Genomic DNA, 14,382 nt, shown 5'->3' on the forward strand with positions numbered 1-14,382 from the left:
CCCCAGAGAAAAGCAGTCAGTCACTCCCGTCTCCCCAGTCTCTGGCCACACTCTGTGCTCACCCGGCCTGTGACCGAGTGTTTCTATCTCTGGCATCAACTCAGTGTGGAGTCTCCAAACCCAGCAGATCCCTGCGGTGTGCTCCCGCGCTGCTCCTCCCTGGGGGAGGAAGGTGAGTCTCCCCGGATCTGCCGCTTGTTGGGTCCCTGCTGGAGGAGCAGTGGCCCTACTGCCGCAGATCACGGTTTATGGCAACACTGAGCTGAGAGCCTGCGCCTGGGCTCCGCCTCTGCAGCCGGCTTCCCTGCTCCGTTACCTGGGAGCTCTGCCGCACTCAGGCACCCCCGGTCTTTCTGTGACCCTGGGGGTCCTGAGGCCACATTGTCCTGCGAGGGTTCTACCCTCTGCTTAGCCACTGGAGTGACGTCCCTCAGCAGAGCCGACTTCTAAAAGTTCCGATTTTGTGCTCCGCTGCTCTATCACTTGCCAGAAGCGCCTGACGGAGGCCCCCTCCCCCGCCATCTATCCTCCTGAGTATCTCCTCGGATTCACTTCTCCACACGTCCTACCTTCCAGAAAGTGGTTCCTTTTCTGTTCAGAAAGTTGTTGTGATTTTTTTCTTCGATCTTCTGTTGAGTTTGTAGGTGTTCAGAATGGTTTGATCCCTATCCAGCTGAATTCCTGAGACCACACGAAATCCAGGTCTCCTACTCCTCCGCCATCTTGCCTATCCCCTGATTTCTTTTTTTTTTTTAAAGATTTTATTTATTTATTTGAGAGAGAGAGAATGAGAGACAGAGAGCATGAGAGGGAGGAGGGTCAGAGGGAGAAGCAGACTCCCTGCCGAGCAGGGAGCCTGATGTGGGACTCGATCCCGGGACTCCAGGATCTTGACCTGAGCCGAAGGCAGTCGCTTAACCAACTGAGCCACCCAGGCGCCCCCCCCTGATTTCTTAGATAAAATTCAGGAACAGCCAAATGGAGAAGTGCATAGGGCAAGATATAGGGGAGGGGCATGTGGAGCTTGCATGTCACTCCCTGCACCTTGATGTGTTCACTAACCCAGAAGCTTTCTGAACCTTATCATTAGGAGTTTTTATGGAGGTTTTATCGGTTGATTAAATAAATCACTGAGTGTTGGCAAGGAACTCAATCTCCAGCCCCTCTCCCTTCTCTAGATGTGAAGGGGTGGGGCTGAAAATTCCAGTACTGTAATCTTGCCTTGGTCTTTCTGGTGACGAGGCCCATCCTGAAGCTATCTAGGGGCCCACCAAGAGTAGCCTCAGTTGAAGAAAAGATGCTCCTATCACCCAGCAAGTTCCCAGGGACATAGGAGCTCTGTATCAGGAACCAGGGATGAAAACCAAATATTAGAACAAAAGATGCTCCTATGAACCTTGTCATTCAGGAAATTATAGAGGTTTTAGGAGCTCTGTTGAAGGAACTGTGGGCAAAGACCAAATATATGTTTGTTTTTTAATCACATTCTCCCTTTCTAATTTTTGATCATAGGAGAAATACTGTCCTTCCTCCTTCACCCATCATATGTGTCAATTATATTTAAGTATCTGACATATCCCCTTAGAGCTTCTTCACTAAGATATATTTTCATGAAAATTCCAATAAAAGGAACAGAAAAGAGAAACTTCCTCATACAGGTTATGTTCTTTTTTCCCCTTATAATCTTGGTACATACTGTTTTATGAAGGGTATGATAATGTCCACAAAAGTCTTGTGAGTTGATATAAAGATCATAAGTTACAGATAAGTTTCCTTTGTCGAACAAAGTATGGCAAATGGGAAATAATAATCTATCCTAGAATGTTTTTGTTTACTTTTCTTCCTGGTTTAAAAAAATGTTGCTATTTCTTATTCTGCTTTTGCTCCTTTCTGTCGTCCATAGTACACATGTCACTTGATTATAGTCAGTCATACATGTTTTCAAAAATTACCTATACACTAGTGACTTCCAGATCTATATTTCCCAGATCCTAAGTTCCTGATACATATAGGCAGAAATCTTTCAGTTTTCCCACAGACATTTTAATTTTAAGCATTCATTTATTTAGTGCGTTTTATTTTATTTTATTATTTTTTAACATTTGTTTATTTAAATTCAATTAATTAACATATAATATGTTGTTGGTTTCAGAGGTAAAAAAAAGGCCTGTGATTCAACAGTCTTATATAATACCCAGTGCTCATTACATCACATGCCCTCCTTAATGTCTAGTGCATTTAAAAAAATTTATTTCTTTCATTTCTTGAATTACCATTAACATAACAGGGTTGTATTAGTTTCAGCTGTACAATATCATGATTCAACAATTCTACACATTACTCCGTGCTCGTCATGATAAGTGTATTCATTTTTTTTTTTTTTTAAACCATAAGCGTACTCTCAATCCCTTTTATCCGTTTCACTCATCCCCTCACCTTCCTCCCCTCTGGCAGCTTTCTCTGTATTTAAGAGTCTGGTTTTTTTTTTGTTTGTTTCTTTTTTTATTTTGTTTTTTTAGTGCATTTGTTTCTCAGTGCATTTTTATTGAGGGCCTATTATGTGCTGGCACTTAACACGTCCAGAACTTTTCATTTCTATTTTCTCTGCATAAGTAAATACTTATCTCCAGATAACAAACATAGAAACATGGGGACTGATTTTCCCCTCATTCCTTTGATGATGATGATAAAAAGAACTGGTCTAATACTATGATAGGCATTTAACATACTTCATTAACTCATTGAATTCTCCTAACAATTTTGTGAATGAGGAACTATTATTTTAAAGTCAAGGAGAAATTTGAGTTGAGAATTCTGTAAATTATTTAAAGTCATATAGCTATTGGGTGGGAGAAGCAGGTCTGAACTAAGGTCATATGTAGTAACAAAGACTCCAAGGTGATTTTCCTTTGTTAACATCACTGATATAAATCTCCCTCTTCTCCATTCTCACTGCTCCAAGTGTAGTTCAGTCCATTGTCAACTTGGCCTGGGTTGCTTTAACTGATTTCTCTTATATTGGTTCATATGTCTCCATTTCATCCTCAATACTGCTACCAGATAAATCTAAGATCTGATCATGTTACTTGTCAATTAAAAACCCTCCTATGGCTTCTCATTAACTACATGACATGGTACAAACTTCTCTCCAAATATTCATCTCACTCTCCTACTGTCCCCCTCCAAGTTCTTTGCCAAGAGAACACAGATTTTGTTTGTAGTGTAGTAGCAATGTGCCCACTCCAGTGGCTGGTCACAGTTGGTCTAAGCCAGTGTTTCTTGATGGAGGTGTTTTGGTGTTTTGGACAGTACAAATCTCCACTGTAGGGGATTGTTTTCCACATTTCAGTGTTTTTAGCATCTCTGGCCTCTAGGCATGAGATGCCAGTCATGCCATTGGCTTCTCTTCATCATTTTGATGATCAAAATGTCTTCACACATATTAAAACATTCCCTTGGGGTTGAGGGAGAGCCATAGGTCTAAGTTAATTATGGTATTCCTTCCCCCTACTCCCAGATTCCCTCTTAGCTAATTGTAGCCAGGTGATCCCCTTAGGGTCCTTGAGACCTAAGGGAAGTCAGCTGCAGGATCTTTAGGGAAAGCTTTTCGTTTTCATAATTGAAAGGACAGATACAGCTGCTGATGCTCGTCTCTTTTTTTTCTCCCTGCCCTGAATGACGGACTAGAGCAAAGCTGTAGAATCCATTTTGCAACAAGCCAATGTGCCAAGAGTAGTGGGAGGAGATAGATGTGATAGGTTTTTTGGTCCCAACCATTCAAAATAGAAAGATAGAAGGGCCTGAATGTTAGCACCAGCATTGGCCTCTTTATCTCTTTGTAATTTATTTTTTAATCCTATACATTATGAAATGCTTACTATGATTTACCATGGGTCACCATACAAAGTTATGACAATATTATTGATTATATTTGCTATGTTTCATCCCCATGACTCATTCATTCCACAACTGTAACTTTGCACCTCTTAATCCCCTTCACCCATCGTGCCCATCTCCCCACCTTCATCCCCTCTGGCAACTACAAGTTTGTTTAAATAGATTTTTGAGAGGAAGAATTGTTTTACTTTGAATTATGAACTCTGTCATACTTGGTATCTAATACGGTATGTGTTAGTCTAGAACAAATTAAAACATTGGATATAATTCTTGCTTGAGGATAGTATTCCTTTAGACTCACATTTCTGGCTCATTGTGTCCTACTTTCAGTTGTGACATCATTTTAGGGGACTAGTTCTCTTCCTTCACTCCACTGGTTCCTTGGCTTGGCTGAAACTCCTCTCTCCAGAGTCACTAGTAATCTTGCTAAAGCCAAGAGACATGGCTCAATCCTTATGTTATTTGACCTCTTTCTTGTATTTGACACTTTAGATTCTGACACACATTCTTCCTTTGACCTCCCGATATTTTACGTAAAAGTTTCCTTTTACTTTTCTGGCTGTTCTTATTCATCTTTGCAGGATTCTTTCCCTGAGGAGTCTCTCCTACAGCCTTCTCTTTTCATTCTATAGTTCTTTTACTAGACCATCTCTTCCCATGACTTAAAATACCCACTGTATGCTGATGATTTCCAAGTGGTTGATTCCTTCTCAACAATCAGTTTTGAACTCCAAACCAATATATACAATTGCCTATTAGATGTTTTCATTTGGCTATCATATTGGTATTTCAAAACAACACATCTTATCTCCTCCCACAAGTTTGCTTATCCTTTGTTGTTTCCAGTCTCATTACATGGCATCATCTGGTTATTCAAAGGAGAAACTTGAAAATGATCCTTGACTCGTCTTTCTCCTTTATGTTCCGTATCTAAAGATAATTGGATCCTATTTGTTCCACCTTCTAAATATTTCTCTGATCTGCTAACATTTCTTTATTCCTGTTGCTATTTTCCTAGTTCAAGTTGACATTCAGCTGTCATCTGGATAAATGCAAGAGCCTCCTATTTCATCTCCATGCCTTAATCTTTCCTTTTGTAAATCTACTCAAATGCACATATTATTATTCACCTGGCTAAAATCCCCCAAGAACTTCTAGTTGCTCTTCTGGCAAACTTTTAAGCATGGCTTCTAAGGTTCTACTTCTCTGAACTCTCCACTAACCACTTAACCTTTTTTATTCTCAGCACTAGACATACTAAAGTTCTTTCCATTCATTTTTCACTCATACTCTCTCATTCTCTCAAATCATATTTCATGATTTGGTACATGCTCTCTTCTTCCTACTTCAGTTTGTTTAACTCTTACTCATTTTATAGATTTCATCTTAGATATCACTTCCTTTAGAAAGCCGTTTTTTTTTTTTTTAAGATTTTATTTATTAGTGAGGGAGTGCACGAGAGAGCACAAGTGGGGTGGGTGGGGGGCAGGTGGAGAGGGGCAAAGGGAGAGGGAGAAGCTGAGCAGGGAGCTCCACGTGGGCCTTAGTTCCAGGACCCTGGGATCATGACCTGAGCGAAGGCAGATGCTTAACCGACTGAGCCCCTAGAAAGCCTTTCTGTTTCCACATCCCCACCTTAAGTCTGGGTAGGTCCTATGGCACCCTGTATGTATGTCGTCATGGCATTTGTAATAATGTATTTACTTGTGTATTTGTCTGTGTCATGGATAAGACTGTGAGTTCTGTAGGAGCAGTGACTAGGTCAGCATGGCACCTTAGGGTCTGGCACATTACATGGTAATAAATAGAGACTTAACACATGACTGAAAGAATAAGTGAGTGAGTGACTTTTAACTGGTTAAATGTATAGAGTGAATGAATGGTTGGGACCAAAAAACCTAATATATGAGTTTGAAGTCCAAATTGGCTGATGTTGCCAATCATTGGGGAAAGGAATCCGGAAAGCAGAGCCATTTTCGAAGTGAGATAGCTGAAACATTTTTGTGGAGCTATCTGGTGAGCAGCTGAATTTATAGGACTGGTTTCAGGAGAGGGAAATGAGCTGGAAACATTGATTGGAGGTCATCAGCCTATGAGTATGAGGGAGCCCAGGGAGAGGCTGTATAGTGGGAGAAGAGAGCAAATTGACAGATTACTTAGGAACACTGGCATTTATGACGTGAGCAGAACAACAGGGAACTCACAAAGGCATCTGAGGGAAAGTTGACAGGTTATGGGAAAGCACCCCACTTGGTGTCATGTAAGCAAAGGGAAGAGAGAGTTTCAAGGAGAGATAATTAACAGTGTCAGATTAATTAGTTTTTTGTCATTCAACAAATTGAATTTCTACAAAGGATGTAGTGTCAGGTGTTCTTTGTCTACCTTGCTTCACTACAGGTTTCTTGAATGCAGAGATATTGTCTTATTTGTACTTTTAATCCCAGAATTTATCTAAGTATCTGACACCCAGTAGAATTTGATAAATAGGTGTGTTAAATGCATTGCTCTGGTTAATTGATGGTCTCAAAATGTATGGCAGCATAGGCATAAATAGCTGATTTCTCTTATTCTATAAAAATTTTCTTCTAAATCACGTTTGGATTTCAAAGACATCTGGAAAGTGGAATACAGTTAGGTGCTTCCCATTGTATAATTTTAAAATGGGTCAACCTTAGTGAATATTTTCAATTTTGACATCCTTGACTTTTCTGTATTTTTTATCTACCCAGTTTCTTTGCTTTATTTATTTTGTAGACATTGCTAGTTCTGTGTCTTATTCTGAGGATTAAAAAAAAAATCTGATAAAAATAGGTAATTCATATTAAATAGTATTGACTTAAAATGTTAAAAATCCCAGGGATGCTTTCATCATAAAAGAAGACTTAGTAGAGTACAAAGCTCACTTATCAGTAGGTTAGAAGTAGTGGTAGTGGAGATGGTAGGACAGGGGCTCTATACTCTCAAATACAGAGATTGCCCTAACAGTCCTATGTGGAGAGAGTGCTGGTTCTCAAATAACATCTGTTTTGAATCCGTACTCTTCACTTACTAGGTGGGTGCCTTTGAATATATCCCAGACTTTCTGAGCTTTAAATTCCTTATCTGTAAAAGGATCCTAAGAACTTCCCTGCGAACCTCTTGGGTAATCCAGAGGATCAAATGAGATTGAATATGTGCAGCTAGTTTGCACATGAAAGACTGTTATTCTTTGCAAGCACTACTTGAAAGTGTCTGATACTGTTGCATTGTGTTTTCCAGTCTTAGGTTTCCACCATTTGGTTTGCTGTTTGACTACTCCAGAGCTGCAAAAAAGTTTATTATGTTATAGTATAATTGTAACATTATATAATATAATGCAAAGTAATTATTTAGAGGTAGAAATACTACAGTGTAACATAGGCATTTAGAAGTAGATATACTGTAGGTATGCAAATGCTTTAAGCCTCCTCTCCACTTAAAAAAAAAAAAAATAATAAGCCAATAGCCTAGGACACAGAAACAGTCTTCCCAGTTTGTTCTTCCTGGAGACACCCAAACTCTTCAGAGAGCTGATTGGTGTTCATACTTCCCACACAGCTGCACTTGAACCTGTGCAGTTACCTCCAGGGGATTGTTTTGGCTCTAGTGTGTTGGATAATTGCCTATTTGGACAACTTTGCCTTGGATAATTTCCCTTTGTTCAATCACGGGACTCATAAATCCGTGCACAGGGGGACATATTTCAGAAAATAATATTTGGCCATAGATAGTTGCAATTTCAAGACCCTTTCAAAGGGTGATAATGACATATTTTTACTGGACAGTGTAAGTTTTCAAACTTTGAAGATAAATTCTGGGATCCAGATCATTTATGCACCAGTATAGAAAATGCATTGCTTATCCACCAACCTGTTTTAAAATGTTAAGGTCAGGAATAAGAATGTTCCACAGCCCATAAAATACTTTTCTTGGAGTATAACTTAACCAGGGGGAATATTATTAAGTATGTAGGAGTTCTACTTTGGTATTCAACTGAGATATAAAATGAGAGAGAAAAACCCATTTCTTTCAAAGAATGTTTTCCTTATAATATTAAATGTTTAGAAAAGAAAATGCACAGAAAGATTTTTTTATCCTTCATCTCTGAATTTATTTTTGATTTCATCATGGAAATTTGGATGAATGGCTTGAGTGGTTATCTCATCTGTAAAATCTGTTTGGGCATATTGGGTTATGTTTTCCAGAAAATACTATGTGCTAAATGTGGGTCAGGAGCATTTAGAAAGGAGGATACAGCTGTATACTATTCCTGTGAAAAAAGAAACAATGTCAGGAGTCATCAGAGAGACTTAGATATGCTTTCTGCAGGCTTTCCAAATTTCAACAAAATTGTTTTACCCTGAATAATGGTAGGTTTAGTCTTAGCCAAAATGCAACTGGGCAATCTGTTACTTCCCATATGGAAAGCAACTGTTCAAGTAAATTATATAATTGTACGTTACAACTGTGCTTCTGTCATACATTATAAATTCAGTTCTGTCCCAAACTGAGACCATTGCACGACTGAGCCAAGTTTAGTGTTGCTGTAACCAGCCTTTCTTGTCGTAGTTGCATCCAGCAAAAAAAAAAAAATGAATTCTCTTTATATTTCTCTTACTTGGCTTCTTGGAAATAAGGATTTTGCTTGGACCTGTCACTGGATGTCACTTTTCTCCTGATTTGGAGAATCAATCAAGAAGATTTTCTAGAGTAGCCTGTTGTGAAATGAAGAGCCTAATAGGAAAAGGTAATTGTTCTCTTGGATTAATTTTTATTTTCTTCTGAATTAGATCGTTAGTATTAAAATTTATAGAGCATCTGTAAAACCTAAAAATTATTACATGGACCTTTTTATTTTCTCACAATGGTGTTCTGTCATGAGAGAGCTGAGCTCATGGTCTCCCTGGGCTGGTGCTCGTGAGGCATTGTAGAATGTTCTCTGTTTTGTCATGTTGGCAAAGGAAATTACACCAGTGCCATGATTGTCAGAATGATGCAGCACCTCTGAGGAAAGGGATTACTGCCTTATTAAAGATAGGTTGGGGTGAACTATGCCAAATGTTGAGTGGGATTTATTGAGTACCCTACAAATACAATGTGAAATTTCTGTGTAGTTTGGTTGTGAGAAAACAAGTATTGGTAAGAAAAGAACAAAAATGCAAGTGGGAAAATAATAATCATTATATTCTGGGTCCTTTCATGAGGCAAAGGGATGAAGTCTAAAAAGAACAGAGACTCCTAAAAATTAATAGATTTTACTGTCAAGAAAACATTAACTTAAGTGAGGCAAGTAAGTAATGTTATTCATGCTTTATAGTAAATTGAATAGCTGAGACTTCTTCTGATGTGTCAGGCTGTTTACTAGTGGTTTTGTTTCCTTTTACTCAGTTTGTGAGGATGTGTTATAAATGTACAATTATATTCACCCTCTCTAAAATTCCAATGTTTAAAACATTCCAAGACTTCTCAGGTTAAAATGATAACTTTCAAATTATAGGCCATCATATTAAAATATAAACTTTGAAAATTTATTAACCTTTGCATGAGTGATTTGTAGTTTAATTCTTTTTTATGTGACTTATTTTTTAGAACATACAATGATCCTTGTTTGGAGTTGTCAGATTATTCGCTTTATAGCAGATTTACAAAGTAAGCTCATTAATGTACTCTGCCTACCTTTAAAAGGGGCTCATGCAAAAGAAGAAAAAGCTTACTGTTTTTTTATTGAACAGTGTCAGCATTGGACTATGCAAACAGCTTAATGAACACTTGAGAAACCCTGAAAATTATTACTTTTTGTTATTAATAATTTTCTTCTTATATCTTGTGTCATTTATCTTTATTATTATAGAGTCTTAGAGAATTAAAGGGAAGTAACAAAAGATAATTTAAATGACAGCAATAAATAAGGGTAACTTTGTCCTGCTTAAAAACTTAAGAATAATGAATTATGAAAATTTCAAAGTGAAGCTACTATTCAATTTTTAATTAGGCAAGTTTATTCATCTTTCATATTTGGTGCCACCACTGACCATAATTCATTAAGATATCATTACAAATTAACCTCTAGTGAATAATTGATACATAAATTATCATTTGATAAATAATGGTTTATAAGGTTGGCAGTTTAATGCATTGATTTCATGGACTGATAAAGGTACTACAAAGTGATACAGAATTGTTTGATGACATTTGGAATATTAGTACCTCAGGAAGTAGGTAGATAGGTGTGCATAAAAGTCATTTAAGCATATTCAGAGACATTTTGACATCATAGTTTAAATTGTGAAGCCAGAACTAGATTTGTTAAATGCTAATCACAATGTAAAATTAGATTTATTCTTGAATGCCTTCCCCAAAAACCAGCATTCTGAAAACTGGCAGTATGTCCCTTAGATAAACTGTACCTTTAGTCTCAACTTGTGTACTTCCTTCTCTGTGTATTATTTCTTTGAGCCATCTCTTCCAATTGGCTGTATGTTAAGACATGAACAAGAAAATACCCTTTAATGTCTTTGAAAATTGTTGCTTTTATTTCGTTAATCTTTGTAGCTCATAGAAATATATTTTCAGATTGCTTGAAGGAGAAGTAGGCAAGTGCGAATGATATATCTTTCTAGTGCACAAAGTCAGTAATGAAGTTAGTAAAGTTTAAGTCCATTCTTCTTATTAGGAAGACTGAGAAACTTGTGCAGAAAGGAAGTTAAACTTTAATTTTTCTTTTAATCAATAAGCAAAGCAGACAACTGTTTCCAGTTTCTTTTACCTCCCTCACTGTTAACATGGCAGTTTGGTACCTCACTTTATATTTGGAGGTATTTGCTTTCTCTGTGTTTATGATGCAGCAACAGAAGTGTACAAAAATCTACCACCAGTGGTAATGGTACTTCTGGGGAGTATAAAAAGTTTTCTAGTGGATAGCAAGAGGTAAAATGAGCTCCAATAATGATGTTACTTTCTCCTCTAATTGAAGGGATTTCCTTAATTTCGAAGGAAGATGAAAAGAGTTAAACATTAAAAAAAAAAAAGAATGCCTTTCATTATTTTTGAGTTAAATGTTAGTCTAAAGCATTTCCCCCTTGAATAATGTAAAGGAGAAGTCACATGAGATTAGCACAAACGTGAGACAATTAAGGCCATAAATTAGAATTTTCAGAAGCTCTGACTGATTACTGATCGTAGGATTTATTTTGAAGACCTTTTGGTAACCTCAGCTGTGATGTTTGCTTCCACAGAAGTCTCAGTGAGTTGGGGGAGGAGTCCACATGGTCCCTTTATGTCGTAGCCTGCATTTAAAACTGATTTCCAACTTGGGGCTCACACTTTTGTTCCAAACCTGATCTTTTTGGCATCAGAGCTCATGTTCTTACGGCCAATTTGGATTTTTAAGCAAAGAAACTAATTTAAAAAGTCTTTTGGACAACAAATAACTTTTAAAAAATAACATCTTAATGATTTAAATGGAAACAACCAGAAGAAGCTGGATTAAATTTCCCTTAAAGTATACATGCTTAGCGATTAAGAGGAAAAAGTGGCTGAAAAAATGCTGTCTGTTATTTTTCTTCAAAACCCCAAATAGTTGAACAATTGAGTAGCTCAAAAGACTTGAATTGGGATATCTTTGTGGAAAATATTTTTGGCAATGAAAGTACTGCTAATAAAAGAATGAGAGATAATAAACTTTAACAGTGAGTTTTTAATCTGATCAATATTAGTGATAAAACTATTGATTCTTTAGAAGAAGGTCAGCCTTATTCAGGAATTTCAGGAACAGAAAAAAAATTAGATATTTAGGGAAAAATGGTTGTGAATTAAGGTTTTCCTAGATGGCACTTGCTGTTATTATGCTTTCCTAAGCTTTTAATGCCAAACTGTTTCTAAGTGTCTGCATTTTCTTAGCTACCATAGATTTTGCATATGATGAGGAGAGGGGGAGAAGACTAGATTTTTTAAAAATGTGGGCTTGATTTAGATGGTGAAAAGTTTTGTTGAAGAAGGATGTGTGTGATGGGGAAAGAAATTTAGAGTAGTGGAAAATTTTAGTAGACAGGCAGAAGTATGGTAGGTATTTGGGTTTGAGAAGATTAGGTAAATAATGTTCCTCATTTCTTCTAATGTTTTGAATGAACTGAGAAATGATATAGGAAGGATGGGAGATCAAAGCACCACCTTTATTTTTCATAAAGCTGATGTTGGTGGTTGTGGTTTAGCTGTAGGGACAGTGAATTTCCTCAAAACAGGCTCCAGAGCTAGGCAGTCTTCCCTACTCAGTCCCAAACAGCACAGAACTAGGCAGGCACTGCCCCATAGGGTCAGACCTGCCCTATACAACCTTCAGCCTATGGAGGTAACACGGAATGTTTGCTTGCTGCAGTCAGATTGTTTCAAAGAGAAAGGGAATGGGAAAGGGTTGAACATGCCATTATATTTTTCTTAAATTTGCAATCAGTAAGTTTGTGTGCCTCTCTTGGGGAGGAGGGAGTAGAGTTTTGGCAAGAGCCCAAGAATGTTACTTTAATGGGGCTCCCTTCATATTGGAAGGAAACCTCAAGAGCAGGAAAGGAGTTACTTTTAGAAATTCTTATTCTTTTAACCCAGTGGTTCTAAACCAGGGTAATCTTCCCCTAGGGAAGTTTTTGTTGTAACAATGATTATGGAATACTGATGGTGTGTAGTGGGGTAGTCGGGGGTGGGGGGCAAGGATGCTAAATATCCTGCAGTGCACTGAACAGTCCCTTATAATGAAGGATTTTCCCCCAAAAAGTCCCCTAGAGACACCCTGAACTGACCTTATTGGGTTATGTCTGCTCCATGGGAGCAGTGATGAGTACTGTATCAAGAGCATTTCCTGCTACACTTTGCTGAGACGGGTCCCTCAGTGCAACTCATTGCTTCTTTTGGATCCTCTTTGAGCTATTGGTGGCAACATAGATTTTGTTCCTCGCAGGCTCTGCAATGGGTCAAAACTGCACATTATTTAAGTGGACTCTAAAATTCCTCTGTATACAAGACAGAAACTTGACACCCATTTCCCATAAAAGCTATGATGCCCATATTGCCAACATAGCTTAGAAATTACAAAATGAAATCAAATTATATAAAAAAAATGAAACTCTATTAGATTGTGCCTAAAATGAAATGTAAAAAAAAAATGCCCTAAATTTGAAGATGAATATTTTCCCATTATAAATTTCTTGGGGGAAAAAAAATGGATGTTCAAAGATTCACCTTTTTTCAAGTGAAGAATCCAGGGGAATTAAGGTTAAATATGAAATTCTTTTGGAGATTTGAACTAAAATTCAAAGAAACTGAAGTTTTGTATTGACCTCAAATTTTTATTCTCAGTCTCAGCTAGAAGGTTCTTGATATCTTGAGTAGTGTTGTTTTTCTGTCCAGTTATAGCCTATACTGTTTTTGAATTGGCATTGATGAAGTTTCTTCAAGGTCTCAGAGCTTATATTGATTCTGAATCAAATCTCTGATAAACCTGATTTTTAAAAAAGATTCTAAAGGGCCTACAGACCATCTAACACTATCACACCACTGATTCCTCACTCAAGTGGATCTTAAGTCCTGAAAACAGCTATCCCAGGCCAACTTATTTTTCCTAAAACCTTGTACTAGTGTTTCTGAAGGTCCATGCCAGAAACTCAATGGTATCTTCATTAGCCAGGGGCCCTGTAGGAAATAGATGGCACACTTCTACTTCAGATAATTTGAGGGGAATTTAATAAGGTTGTGGGCACTGAGAAGACACAGGAAATAGTGTACACCCCTGGGGCTGGTAATTGGAAGGCTTTTATCACCCCTAGACCTGAAGGGGGAAATGAGAGATTAATTGGAACCCTGAAAGGAAGAGAGTTGTGTGAGAGGATCTTCAAACCACGGCAGTGAGAGAACCTGGGGAGTATATAGTCCAGTGTCACTCTCTTTCCTTTCTCCAGTCTCCTGCTGTTGCTTCCAAATGACTGAACTAGCCAGAAGCCAGAGGCCACAGGAGCCCATTAATTGGGGTGCAAAGTGAAGATATCTGGCATAGTAACTGAAAAATGGAAGAGTGAAAGGAAAAAAGAGAAAATCTTGTTTCACTTTCATCTGGATGCCAGTGGAGCCGGACATCCAGCATCTGTGACCAATGAGTTTAAACTTGATTGAAAGAAACCCTTTATTAAGAGATTAATTTTGGCAACATGAATTAACTATGTCTGGAGGAAGGAAATACCTATGCATAATTTCTCACCCTCAGAAAGTGACTGTAGAGACTTTTTTTTGTTTTCTTGCTAAGTTTAAAAATTGTAGTGTTGGCAGCCCTAATTTTAATTACCAAGTCTCACCTGAGGTATTTTTTCCCCACCTCAGTGCAAACCTGTTAATATACTCTCAAAACCTTTTTATTTCCATATCCCCTTTGAGCCCCATGTTCCTGATATCCTGTGGTGAAATCTTGTGTAGTCTCTGTCTAGTAAC

The sequence above is a fragment of the Leptonychotes weddellii genome, chromosome 2, assembly GCF_054177405.1.
Source record: "Leptonychotes weddellii isolate Sample4059 chromosome 2, ASM5417740v2, whole genome shotgun sequence".
In the NCBI taxonomy this organism is placed as follows: domain Eukaryota; kingdom Metazoa; phylum Chordata; class Mammalia; order Carnivora; family Phocidae; genus Leptonychotes; species Leptonychotes weddellii.